Consider the following 14004-nt stretch of genomic DNA (forward strand, 5'->3'; position numbering starts at 1 on the left):
TTTCCGAAATGGTCGATTGTGCGCAACCGAGCCGGCGGTCGTGCTTCTGTCCCTCGGCGACCGCGCAGCATGCTTGTTGCTATCGCCACTGCCCAGTTGTTCAATTCTTTGTGGGCGCAAGTCGGCCCATTAATAAAATCTTTGTTTCAGTGCCACGTCAGTCTGCTCCTGTGCTGTTAACGGCCTTGTCACCACGGCGGGATAAACCTAATCCGATCATTTCTAGCTTCCTTTCAATTAACCCTGCGCAGATCATAAAACGCAGAGGCTGTAAAAGGCAGCTCTACCTAAGTTCCCTTTCGGTCCTTACTCTTGCTGCAGCTTCAGCTTCCATTCTTCTGTAAATTCCACTTGTGAATTCCTTACTCCCCCTGTACTCTTTCTGGCATAATTAACTGTCACTGTGTGATGAATTTTAATAGGTTTTGCACCTACGCGCGTCAAAAATTCAATAACGGAACGTACCGGTGGACGTCTCAAGTGAGGCGGCCATATATGCACTGCTACTCTGGACGACGCTTGTTCATGTGCACTTTCTTGCCACCTACTGGATGTTCGTTACGCTACTAGCGACAGCCAACTTAACGACAGTGGAGCGAAATATCAAATTTTTGTCACTAAGTTATGGTTTTCATTTGACTCGGTGTTATAAACGACAGCGCTGAACAAGAACAAAATACACTCACTTGTGGGCAGCATTGTCAATGAGCAGCGATTGCTTTGCTTCCGAGTCCTACTAGATATTATAAGAGGAAACGACTGCCATACCAGCAGATATAACTAAGGGAACTGAAAATGAGGAATAGTGTTATATCAAAGCAGCTGAAAATGTCTACGATCCACTATTGGGTCACTGCAACCAAACTACAGGCATACACCCCGCATGAAGCAGTATGTTAATAAACAGTTTACGCGCCTTACAGTCACCCTTTATAAAATTAAGTTTTTCATCAGCACTGCAAGAAAAAAAAAACATTAGAGAATCTCGCTGCAGAGTAAACTGGAAGTGGTAGATATATATACGCCGAAATCTCGCAGCTTTCGCGCAGATTTTTCGTCAACTGCTGAGGAAACGTGCACCATGGAGGGGGCGGCTGGATGCTGTAAGAGTGTTAACTCCTGGTTAGCTCAACAGCTGTGGTGTTCGGCTGCTGGACCCAAGGTCACGGGTTCGATCACAGCCGTGGCTGGCGCATTTCGATGCAGGCGAAATGTGGAAACTCCCACCTACTGAGGTTTTGGGGCTTGTTAAAGGGAAACTGCAGAGGTTTTAGATTTCGACGAGTTTAAATGGGTCGAACGTGTGAAGTCTTTTTTTTTCTTAGGCTAGCGTTTGAAATAGTGACGTGATCTTCGATTAAAACCGCTGCGGTTCTCAGGCTTCTCCGCAGTGTACAGCGCCGTCTGCACTACACAGACAGAAAGGCCCCTCTTTCTTCAAGTCTTCTAAGATGGCACGGCATGATTTTGGATGCCCACCTCGCCATATACTCCAATGGAATTGGCGACGACTCCACGCAGAGAATCATTAAATCATTAGGTAGGGTTTAACAGTGATCCTTTATGTCCACCGAGAAACCGCTGATGTTTCCATTCCACATGGTGCTCATTTGCGATACTTCGTTAGGGCTACGGACCAGAGGCTGCTCGTCAACGGCCAGTGCCGAAAGGAACTTCTGTGCACTTCCCTCGTTCATGTTGCATTTTTTAATGAGAGGAAAGGAGGAGAGGTCGGCCGGTCGTTCATGTTGCCATGCTCTCATGTCAGTGCAGGTGCCACGAGATAATTGGTGTCTCATCTTTTTTCGCGTTATCACGCGCTCTGGCAGCCTACTGCTAATTATCGCGGCGGGCGATGTTCGTACCGCCAAAGGAGGCATCGCGATCAGAAGAAGAGGAAGTGCACGCCTCGTGGTTCGCTCGGTTGTTTTCCTTTCTTCGCTTTCCTTCCGCTGTCATCGTTGGCCTTGTACCCATCCGCTGTTTCGTAACCATGATGCCACTCGCCGATCAGCTTGTATGCTTTCAGGAAGTGCCCGACTGCGCAGTTGTAACATGGATGCGGAAAATGCGCTCCAATCGGCAACAATAGTATCATGAGGCTACGTTCTTCCAAGGAGCACGAAAGAAGACGAAGGGTTCTCATCTACGAGGAAAAAACCTTAATGCGTCCTAAGTGGGATTCGAACCCATGCCAGCGTGGTGCCATGACACTTGGCCATCACCTTTTTCTCTTCTTAAACATGGTATTTATTACAGTGAAGTAACGTTAGTGTACCGATGCGGACAAAATAATAAGCTCGTATATGCGTTCGAACATTTGTCACGCGTTCTCTAAAGAAAATATGAAGGTTTATACTCAAACCCACTGGCGGCATTTCCTGCTATTTGTGTAAAGTGCCTCTTAACTTTCTCTAGTTAAAGTGTCACAGGAGCTCAATCGCCGAAGCGTGTTCTGTGTTATCATGGCCGGTACCGCACTTGAATTACGTATTTACGAAGTCTTTAGGAAGCAGCATGAAGTACATCTCAAAACAAACACGCTCAGGCAGTAAAACACTATAGAACGGACGCAAGGTGGAGCACATCGCCAAGAAGGAGTGCCACTCTGGCTTGCAGTCTATCTGAGCATACACTTCCTTTAAATGAACAATCATTTGGGTGAAATGGGATTTCGTTGATACAGCGTACTCAAAATGACGGTTTATCGTGCGAGTTTCGCATTGGCTGTGCAGTCCAACAAGGAAGGGCATACGTATGTCTACGGATTTATGAGCACATTGCAGAGCAATAAGGTGGTCCACAGTATGAACAATCATATTAATTCGTCTTTTTTTACATGCGCTGTAGGTTTTTATAGTTTTTACAGTCCAGAAAAATATTACCATTCCAGAAGCAATTCTCAATCGTTTTTGGAACATCAAAGAGGCGGTATTTTGCCGGACACAAAAATGCCCTTTTTTTTTTCTAGTGATATTTTAAAGGACTACGCCTCACGTAGCTTATAGGGGAAAGTCCCTGCACATGACGAGAAAGGCATTTTACGAACTCAATTATGTACGTCATGTGCAGGCAGATCAAAGTATACATAGTGGTACATATACGGAGAGAAAAGCGCAGAAATCGTATTTATTTTCTGCAGCCGTTTCTTGGACACTGAAAACAAGAACTCGGAAAAAACGAACAAGAAAAAAACACAAAAAAATAGGCCTCATGCATTTATCCCAATAAACAAGGGCGATCACAAATCGCAAGGACGCATAACGGTATGAAAAACATTAACTAAACTGACTCGCAAGAATGCACCAGCTATTGGACGCGAAGTGTCTCGGAAAAACACGAAACGTGAAGTGTCACACGTAAAGATTGGCTAAATCAAGGCCACCGGCTCTGACAGGCCGGAGAAGGTTATCACGTCTCATAGATTCAAAGGAAGGGTCATACACAAAAGCAGCAAACACTTTGTGAAACCGTCGTATATAAGGTCTCGCACAATGAATAATTTGCACAACGTAATACATTTTACTGACCAGGAGCAGGTTAGAGGTTGTACGTCGCTCTGCCGAAATCGAGAGACCATGGGGAGCAATTAAAAGTCAGAGCCTAACGCTGAAATGTTGGCACGCGTTCTTTTCAGTAAAGCATGCACCTTGTTTACAGGCATTTAATGGAACGCCAATGCGCTTAGGTAGCTTACGCGGTCGTGCAGCGCCAGCATATTCAGCAAGTGTGGACCCACACATTGCAAACCAGAGTCCAGAACATTTAGAAAATTTGATCCGTGCACTGGAAACTAAGTCAAGATCCTCCGTTAAACGAACAACTTCGTCTCTTCTTGGTTTGTCAGGGCAGAAAAACGCGAGATTATTTCTATAAGCTAATACATTGAGCTCGTTACACCCCCCCCCCCCCCGAAAAAAAATCCAATAACTATACGAACAGCTCCACTATTCATAACACTCCTACATAGCGGTTCTATAAGTACACAACGCAGAGCAGCGGAGGGAACGGGCAACCTTGTTTCATCGAGGACGCAATGGACGTTTTTAGTAAATGACAAAGATTTACGTTAAAGCGTGTGGAGCAGTTATTGCGACAAAAACGTTTTCTATTGGACAGAACTGAAACCACATTGACGTGGTCTGAAAGGGAGAAAAGAAACGAATGGCGCACTCGGTCAGGCGTTCTTGCAAGGTCAATTGGCTGCATTGTTAAATGCTTTTGTGAGTAGCAAAAATAGTGGAAAACTTTACGTGTAACATGTAATTTAGAATGCGCTGATCGAAGGCCACACGTCTGGCGAGGTCCAGTCAAACTAGACATTGGAAACTGTAGCCGATTCGATAGGATTTTTGCAAAAATATAATAGTCGATCTGCATTAGAAAGCGTGAAAGGTCGGCAGCCAAACATGAATCGCAGTTTTTTCTTATCATCGCTTTTGGGAATTAAAACTAGGTGACTTTTCGCAGTGACGGCGGCAGAGCTCCAACACCGGTCGTGAAAACCCGGAGTACAGCAGGCTATAAGGCAGATTTAAATGCTTTGTTAAATTCACAAAGGCCGCGAGGCCCAGCAGTTTTGGAAAACGCCAGTAAATGAAGGACATCTTCTAATTCTAACCCTCTTCGGCGCTGGGTCAGTGACGAGACATTGACGGTTTTTGACTTCAAGTTCTAGGTTGACGAGCTTAGCCTTTGTTAACGCTTCTCACCATCGAAACATGTGATATGTATAATATTTCGATAAACTAGCAAGTCCAGTTTTCTTGGACAAAAGTTCTTAATATCGGAATTTGCAAGGTATTCTTACGATAATATTGAGGGTAATGAATGGCCCATTCTTCTGATGCCTTGCAAAATCTTTCTCTGAAAGTTTTTCCATTGCTCGCATGAAGTTGTTAAGAAAGACTGCCATAGAAAACCAGTGGGGAGCTTTTTCGACGATAGCAAAAACGTTAATATAAAATAATTGCAAGCCTTATGAGGGGAGATCTGCGGATACATTGATTGTCATAGTGAAATCTTACAATAAATGAAAAAAAAATGCGATCACATATCATTTCCCTTTGAAAAATACTTCGTCTAGAATTGCTGGGTATGTGTTTCTTAACAGGGGCACCACACAAAGCGTCTCAGAAGTCTTGTGCACGGTATGGATGTCCAACCAGGTCCGCATGTAAAAACACAGGATTGTAGGCAAGCTTTTCGCAGGCACACGGTGAAGGGAAGTACGATAAGCATAACTGCTGGCTGAAGCCGCAGCGATACCTCGGCCAAGGGCCGACTGATCCTTTTCGCAGAACATCGAAAAAACGCGACCGGTCGAGACGCCGTCTTCGTCTTACTCCACTCTGGCGAGGGGTCCGTTAGCGGTATTTGAAAACGCGAACCGCGCTCAGTGACCTCGGCGGAAGCAATGCTACATTCGGCGTTTGGGGCTGGATGAATGGACAGCCATCAAGCTCCTTAGAATCTGGAATGTGACGAATTTGGCGCCCGAGCTGAATAGCGCTGTACTGATCGGCAGCGGCAGCGTTATGTGGCCGAATGGGATCTCGGGAAAGGGACCGCACTGTTCTCAGAGTCTGAAAAAAGAAAAGTGGGCTAACGCCCCCACACACTCCTTGCTGAGTTCGAGTCAGAGTGCGGCTGCTGCTAAAGAAATCAGCCGCTTTCCTTCGTACTGAGTTGCTCGTCGTTCTTGCAGCAGGCCTGGTGAGTGTACCGTGGGGCCGCTCCTCGAGTTTTTTTAGTATTGGCTGTGGTGAAATGAATATACTATCAGAAGATCCTCCCCACCAACTGGGTACAGTATTTCAGAGAGGTTTATACTCTCTATGTACAGAGGGTAAATCAATCTTCTATTCTGTATCTTCTCTTCTGTGGAGGGCAACTCGAATCCATAAAGTGTGCACATGAATAAAAGGAGCGTCTCTGGATAGATATTGGCACTATAATTCACGCCAGGATCTGCGATTTAGGCATCTTTGAACAGAAATGTCAGTTCATGATGTCTTGTGTGGCTTTTATGAAAAAAAAGGCTGCTTCTAAACATATTGTTTCAGTCTATTCCATTTATATCAAACTCGGTTGGTAGCCCAAAAGAGCTCCATATATCAGTAAACAAATAAAGCATAGCAGCATATGAGCTTATCTGCAGTCTTGAAGGTAGAATGTGGCGCACTCAAGCCGGTAGCCAGCTTGCTTCCTGCCGCGACGTGCAGCCCACGTACTGAGAGCGTGTTTCTAGCTGGGTGTCGCTGGACCTAGCCTGCTTCGCATCGAAGCCGCACTTTGGAACTAGTCACCACTTATTACAAGAGGTCTGATTCTGTTACAGTCATACTATAACTACGAACAGAATACCCTGCAAGAGAAATTAAGCTAAAGTTAGCTTCCGTGACGCCTTCGCGACAGCGAAGCAGGTGAGAGCAGCCGGTATCCTTCAATCAACTAGATTGGCTGCACCTCATTACAGGTATGCCGAAAGCCGGCTTCTCTGCATGAATGAGGTGTCGCGTGAAAAAGAGGTACGCCTAAAAGCCTCCATCTCCCCCCCCCCCCCCCCCCCCCCCCCCCCTCTTCTCCTGATCACACCAATTCCCGCACCCCGTGGTTTCATGTCCAACATACTTGGACAAAAATTTTGAATACCAAAATATTATAAGGAATTTTATGGAAATATTGAAGGTAGTGGTCCATTCTTCCGATGTATAGCAAAACATTTATTTTAGAGTGTTCCCATCACTCGCGTCAAGCAGTTAAGACTGCCATAGAAAACAAATGGGGGAACATTTTTGACGATATTGCAAACACATTAATAGCAAAAAAAAAATGCAAGCCTGCTGCAGGGAGATCTGCGGATATATTGATTGTTATAGTGAAATCTTACAATATTTGAAAAGATTGCGTTCATAAACTGGTCCCCGTTCAAGAATGCTTTTTTTCCACAGCTGTTGAGCATGCACAATGTATTCGCGAATGTAATGCTGCTAACAGGTGTCTAAGGCCGCGCAACCGAAGCGCCTTCACTCATGAAAAGGTACCGAAGGAGAGTCGTTCAGCCAAGCGCCATTTGTAGAGGCACGGCGCGCCGTTCGATATATCGAATGTTGTGCTGAACGGTAGGTCGATAAACGCGAATAATATTGTTATACGTTCGCATGGGATATTTCAGCACATGTTCTGACTCTTCGATATAAAAATGATTCGATATATCCGGGTATGATATATCGAAGCCAACTCTAAAACGCTCTACGTCAGTCTGGCGCTGGAACCTACACAACGGATAATGGATCTTAACTAAATAGGCTTCGAGCGTTCTCGTGACCTCTTAATTGTTTGCAATGCATTTCTTTTCCCTCTTGTTGTACAGCGCTCGCGTCCGTAAAACTCTCCCGATGGTGTTAGCGCCAACGCGATCCGTTTTACACGCCAGTAACTTAATGTAATACACGGTTTTACTGCTTTACCGCAGCGACAGAGGAACGTTAGTCTACTTAAGTCGCTCTATTCAGCGATCTCGCACTAGTTTCAGTAATATATTAACATGCATAGGGTAAATTATATCGATTACTGTCGAACATGTCATGCAGACAAATTATTCCTAAAAACCTCAGCGGGAAAGCCACAAGAACATTTAGGTCGAATTCTGCCCAAGTAAAGTATTTCTCATGATTCGCGGGTTCATGACCTGCCATATATATCGGCGGCTCTGTAGTGTAGCGTCAGATCTTTCTTTGAGCCTATGCTCTAACATGTGCCTTGCTTTGGCTGTGCCGGAATACCGTACAGAGGTTATGATTTGCCTTTCTTGTTTAGTTTTGTGATGTCCATTGAGGTGAATGAATTTGTAGACCGAGATGAGGTTTTCAGTTGTTCAATGCTAGCCGTCCTTTTGCAAATTCGTCGCCTGCGTTTCTCATGTCGAGTGGAAATTTAGGGACCTTCGACGAGTGCTTTTCTTTAACCCTCCTGAAGAGACAAATAAGGCACGGCCTATATAAAATGATTGCTTCAGTGAGCTTGACGGCAGCTGCTTCCTTGAGACATTTACATTTGTAACTGATGATGCGCTTCATCACTTAAGCAACCCATTCTTCTTGCTTAGGCAGGAGACAGATAGTCACTGCGGATCTGCCATTGGTTTGAGGACGAAACTTTCACACTCTGAAAATGATTTTTGTGTATACGGAGGCTATCTAGTTTTAGCTGAGCCTGGTGTTTGCATGCATATTGGAGAATTAAAATATTCACATAACATTTTAAACTACTAGTCGAATATTTAGGGGGATCCCCCGAGGTGGAGTAAATTTGTAATAAGAGAGAAATTACTCATTGGCATCCACCCAAACGCAGCCATAAGGCTGCAGAGGAAAGCTAACAGCTTCCAGAGAAACCTGGCAGTTAAAGAAAAATTGCCGCCACCACCTAGAAGTCGTTGAAGTAACGAGCGTTAGCTGTTTGGTAGCTCAATCTATCGTCCATGCGATGTATTGCCACGTGATTAGGCTATTTTTCATTCCTCACGGCGACCGGGCGCCTACCGCCTTGTGAGCTGCCGAGTGCTGACGTCACGGCTGCCATGTTAAACCTGACCATAACTAAATATTAGCCTAATTAGGCGATATTGCTGTCTAACACGTTCTGCTCATCGAACATGTTCCCGTCAGTTAGATCATGACGTCATCGGTTAATTAATTATAAGCAACTAAGTTTAAGCCTAACTATAACTAGATATTAACTTTATTAGTTAATATTGGTGTCTAACGTATTGTAATCATCGAGAGGATTCCAAATAACTAATTCGTTTTATGGTGACCTTATTAATTACTGAGTTATAAGCAATTAAACATAGTCACATGGCTAGCTAATTATGACGCCAATCAGTGACCTCACAAATCAATCACCAATTCGACGTTCTAATGACTCCACCAATCAATCACAAATTTGGTTGCTATATCAATTTACTATGGGGGCCGCCATCTTGAATTCCTCTGAGTTAAAGAATTTCATGCCGAAGGGAGGTGGTAGCAGACCCCAAGAAATCGATAAACGTGATGAATAAGAGCTAACGGTCTAAAAATTAACCCTGTCCTGGGGACCCTATATTTATGGTACCAGCGCAACACGCTCACCAGTTCAGTACAAATAGTACACACATAGGTGTAGCACTGAGGCAAAGAGGAGAAATTCGCAGGCATGGCTTTTGGTGCCTGTAAAAACTAGTTTATTCAAGCTTGATGACTAATCTCTTCAATTCAGGCAGGCGAATGACGTTCTGCGAGTTCTGGCTGCGGTAGCCGCACGGTAAATGACGCTTGGCCGTCGATGCCGGTATCGCACGGTCGTCATTGTGCGTCGTTGTCTGCCTCGCTCCTAGCGTTCCTCGAAATCAGCAACAGTCAAGCCTAACCGCGATAGGCTAGGCAATTATTTGCAGAAAGCTCTCCTCCGGTGCAGGATGTCCGGCTGCCGAGCTGCGTGAACGAAGAGTGGTCGCTCTGAGTCGGTCAGCTTTCGGAAGACAGCGTCGGTGAGGAGGTGGTGGGTTACTGCTGTGTCCCAGCGGATACAGCACTTTGCTCCGGTTTGCCGCCGTGTTCTTTGATGGCGGCTGGGTCTATGGTCACACGGCGACTCGCCTGGCCGATGGATGTCCACTTTCCGAGGATAATTCGCCTTGATGCAGGCCCCGCCGGTTTGCTGGTTCTGGTTTTCCCTCTACACACTCGGAGTTGGCGGGATGCGGCGAATGCGGTGCCACCGGGAGTGCCAAATTGTGAGCCAAGACACCAACGGCCCGGTTGGCCGAGACGTCCGCGCCATCTGTGGTCGGATATGGCTCTGCGAACTCGGCCTGGAATATCTGAAGCCTTGTCTCTGTTTGCTTCTCTTCTGGCGAGAGCTCCGAGGGCGAAGGCGTTCGTCCGTTAGACGAGAGGCAACGGCCGTGCTTGCCCACCGGGCGCTGTGTCACTCCTTGCTTATCCGTGTCGGCCTTGAACCCTGCTCGGCTTGCGAGGACGTGACCCATGGTCGACGCCGAGCGCGCACTCGCCGACAGGAAGATGAGGGAGCCCACCTGCGAACCGGGCTCTGAGCCTGGTCTCCCGTGCAACACGACGTTAACACTTGGCGCGCAGTCTCCAGTTCCCGAAAACCTCACCGGACGCATCGGAGCGCCTCTTGAAGACGCAGCGCGATGCTCCATTGCGGCTGGACCTTGCGGGAGGCGCCTTGTTGTAGCTCGACGGCCAGGCACCTCTTGCTGGTAAGTCTCAGCCATCTTCTTCCCCTTCATCTTCTTCTCATCCGGGTATTCTTTTCCTCTGCAGACCTTCCTCTTTTTCTATGCTTCCATTTACTGCAAGAGCATGTTGCTGAAAACTGGCCATGAGATTCAACACAGGGCTCTCATAAAAGGAATTTCGCAATCTATCTCGTCGTTGAGAGTGGGTGCAACCGTGAAATGCTTTCATTGCAGGACCGACGTAACGCATTTTAGGACCGGTAATGTATGTGCTAGCTCCATACAATGTTTAGTGTGCCTCGTTCAAGTATCCTGACTGCCTGACCCACTGCCGCCTACGCCCACTTTTCTTCTCTGAATGAAGTTGTCCGCTTGGTCTCTCTTTCTGGCTAGCTTCTCGCCAAACGTGAATCGGATCCAGGTCGGAGTGTGGTTCTTTCGGCTCCATTTTCACATCGATTTAGATGAGATATTCGGCTGAGAATGCTAGATTTGGAGCTAAAACCACATCATATGCTTGAAGCACACAAAAATCTCCGTGCCCTAGCAGCTGACAGAGGAAACAGAACTCAAGAAAACATTTAGAACGCAAACTTGCGTGACACGCATCGCAGACGGGAACTAAGCAGAGAGCCATAAAAACCTTAAGCCTTAAAGAGACCAAGAAACAATGTTTATCGAGGCTTAGAAAAGTGAACTAATGATGAATATTCCATCGCTCGTCACCCCACCGTAATAGTTTTTTAGCTTGCTTCATAAACACAGGTCATATCGGCGATTAAAAGTGACGCTCCTTATCTCACTCCTCAACTCATGGACTCCGGCGCTCGCGCAAAGCGCCCTTCCCCCCCCCCCCCCCCCACCCCCACCCCTTTTCATGAAAACGTTACGCGTCTGTATCTGGTTTGGTTACTGCCGGTGGACACGCCCGTTTACCCGCCCGTCCGCGCAACCATTTGTGTACTTTTTACTCCTGTCATCGCGAGGGTATCATGGAACAGGAGGTCAGCACGTGATTTCTGCAAGTGACCACCGCGATGAGCTTCTGACCCTATAGGCATGCCCAGGTAGACACCCTCTGCTGAACGCCGACGACGACAGCAAGGACTCGTCAGCGGACTCACCCCGGAGTGAGTCCCCGGAGTGAGAGCACGCGCTCACTAGCGGCTGCGGAGCACGCGCGTCGCTATCCTCCCCTTCAGTTTTGCCGCGCCCGGGGGCGGCGGAGACTATTGCCCCTTTATTGCCACTGGCGCTTTTTTAAGTAACGGCAAACATTGAAGTGCAACGCTGTCATCTTTCCGTGTCCGCATACCGCTTTTCCGGTTCCGATTTCCGTTTTACACCGGAAGTAGGCGCCCCTTTTGTACCTGCTCGCATGAACATCGGACACCGTGAAATCGTTATCCAGGTTAATCACCGTCGCGCACATTATTTTGCCGTGACGTTGATCAACCGAATGCAAGTCTGTGATGCTAGTACATAGTTCGATAGTGCCGGTTTTATCAACGAGGTGCGAATGCGCAGCACGGCATCAACAAGCAGCGACGGCTCCGATCCTTGTCCCTCGGCGTCGGTAAACTTCGTGGCCTGAACGCTCAGAAATTTCGACGCTTTTCACACGGTGTAATCATCGCATGCGGGCACGAACCACTAGCGCGATATGGTTTTTTTTTTACCGACACCGTTTAAAAAAAAAAGCATCCAAGCAGCAATACGGCCATGGACGAAAACAGCAGCTATGCAACACAGCCACAGATTCGCCCCGAGTACCGAGAAACGAAATGGCAGCGCTTCCGTTCAAGACCGGAAGTCGGAAAGCTATGTGAGGAGGAAGAGTCGTGAGGGAGGTGAGGCTGTCGCTACTTAACCTGGTCGGCAGAAAACATCATGGAGGGGCATTAGTGAAGATGAGTTCAAACGACTGCCCGCCAGCCGCAAGTGTGCATGTGACCTCGTGGCTGGAGCGAATGGCAGTGCTTGGAGGCCTGTCGCTCACCATGACATCACCCCTGCGCGGCACGTACGCATTCTAGACGAATAGTTCTAAAAACCGCCCCTACGAAGAGATCAACCGGCCAGAGGTTTTTTATTTAAATACGGCTTTTATAAAAATTAATAAGACATCACCAGCTCCATTCCATGGCTCATAATTAGTGTGAATATTCAAAAGCACTCGTTCTACGCATAGGACAAATTTACCGGAGCCTTCAAAACTGTTTCATAGTCTCTTTAAAGGGATACTGACGGCAACTGCGTCCCAGTATATTGTTCTCAACAAAAATCTGCTTCTCTGGCTCTTTGTGGCTGTGTTGAAGTTCGTCCGGCAGAAAAAGATGAGTTTAACGGCGGCAAACTACATTTGAAAATCTTCCCGCCGCTCAATTCAAAGTCATAATGTCCTTACCAAAAACGACATATTGCCACCGGTTTGAAGTGAATGGCGAGAAAATCGGTGTCGACGCACGCATTTTATTTGCGAAACCGGCCGGTGATGGCGACACCTGTATTTGGTTCTTCGGCATTTTTTTTTTTTGCTTACACCATCTCCGTCTTGGGTTAGCGCGACCTCTGTGATTAGAAAGCGGTACCATATCGAAACAGGCATACATCTATTTGTGCCCAGTGTCCTTTTAAGTCAATTCAAAAAGCTAAGAGCCACGCAAGGATACGGCTGACGAACACTTTCTCGAGTCCAGCTATCTCCCGCATTAGTTTCGCTATTTAACTATCTCGTTACCACGGGAAAAAGGACTGTTTTTCATAGGTCTCAGAGAAACATTTTTTCTAGAAAAAGTATGATAGGTAAAAGTATACAAATTGCAGAAAAATGATTGGAATAGAATACCGTTTTCTAATCAAATTTATTTTCAACAGAAATGCCTGTTGTGAATATTGTCAAAAAATAGAAAAACACAACAAACATTGAAAAGGGACAAAAAATTTCTATTCACATGACAATAACTCTCCATAATAATTTAAAAACATTCCAACAGTTACAAAATGATTCAAATCCTTTTTATAACTTGGCACTAAATGTAACAGCTATAATTCAAATATTTTTCGATCTAGAAGCTTTTTATTTACGCTCTTTGAAAAGGCTGGTTTCAGTTCGTCCTTGATATGATTTTTACAGACTGACAAAACAACAATTGGAAGTATTTTATGTGCCAAAATAAAGCTTGATAAGCTTGCTTTTTAAAAATACAAATTGTAACTAATATCATTTCAGGAAAAATCAAGAAAAAATATACAAACCCAATTATTATACAAATACAACTAACAGGCCAACGTTCCGGGTTCCGTTGGCGCGTTTTCAGTGTACGAACCAAAATCTCATCGTCGGAGAACCTGATGCTTGTTGCATCGAAAATATCTGCTGCCGATGCAGTAGATTCGCGTGCAGCAGGGTTTTTGCTAGCGCGCACATTTGCCGCGCTGGGAGCGTCCTACGCCGTTTTTTTTTATTGCAAAACATTTTATTCGCCGGAAAGAGCTTGGCAAGAGCTCGCGTTAACTGGTCGAAAGTACGTAGCCCTCGACGACTTTGTGAGCCCACTCCCCCGCCAAAGACTGCGTTCTGGGGTCAGAGCTAGCCAGCACGGCCTCCCACCGCTCGAGAGAAGGAGCGGTAACTAGGTCACCCTGAGGTGGCTCTATTTTACAATCCCACAGGATGTGATCGTAGTTGACTCGTCGGTCACAATATTTACAGATCGGTTTGTATAGACCTGGATAAATGTGCGCGAGGA

The sequence above is a fragment of the Amblyomma americanum genome, chromosome 4, assembly GCF_052857255.1.
Source record: "Amblyomma americanum isolate KBUSLIRL-KWMA chromosome 4, ASM5285725v1, whole genome shotgun sequence".
Lineage (NCBI taxonomy): Eukaryota > Metazoa > Arthropoda > Arachnida > Ixodida > Ixodidae > Amblyomma > Amblyomma americanum.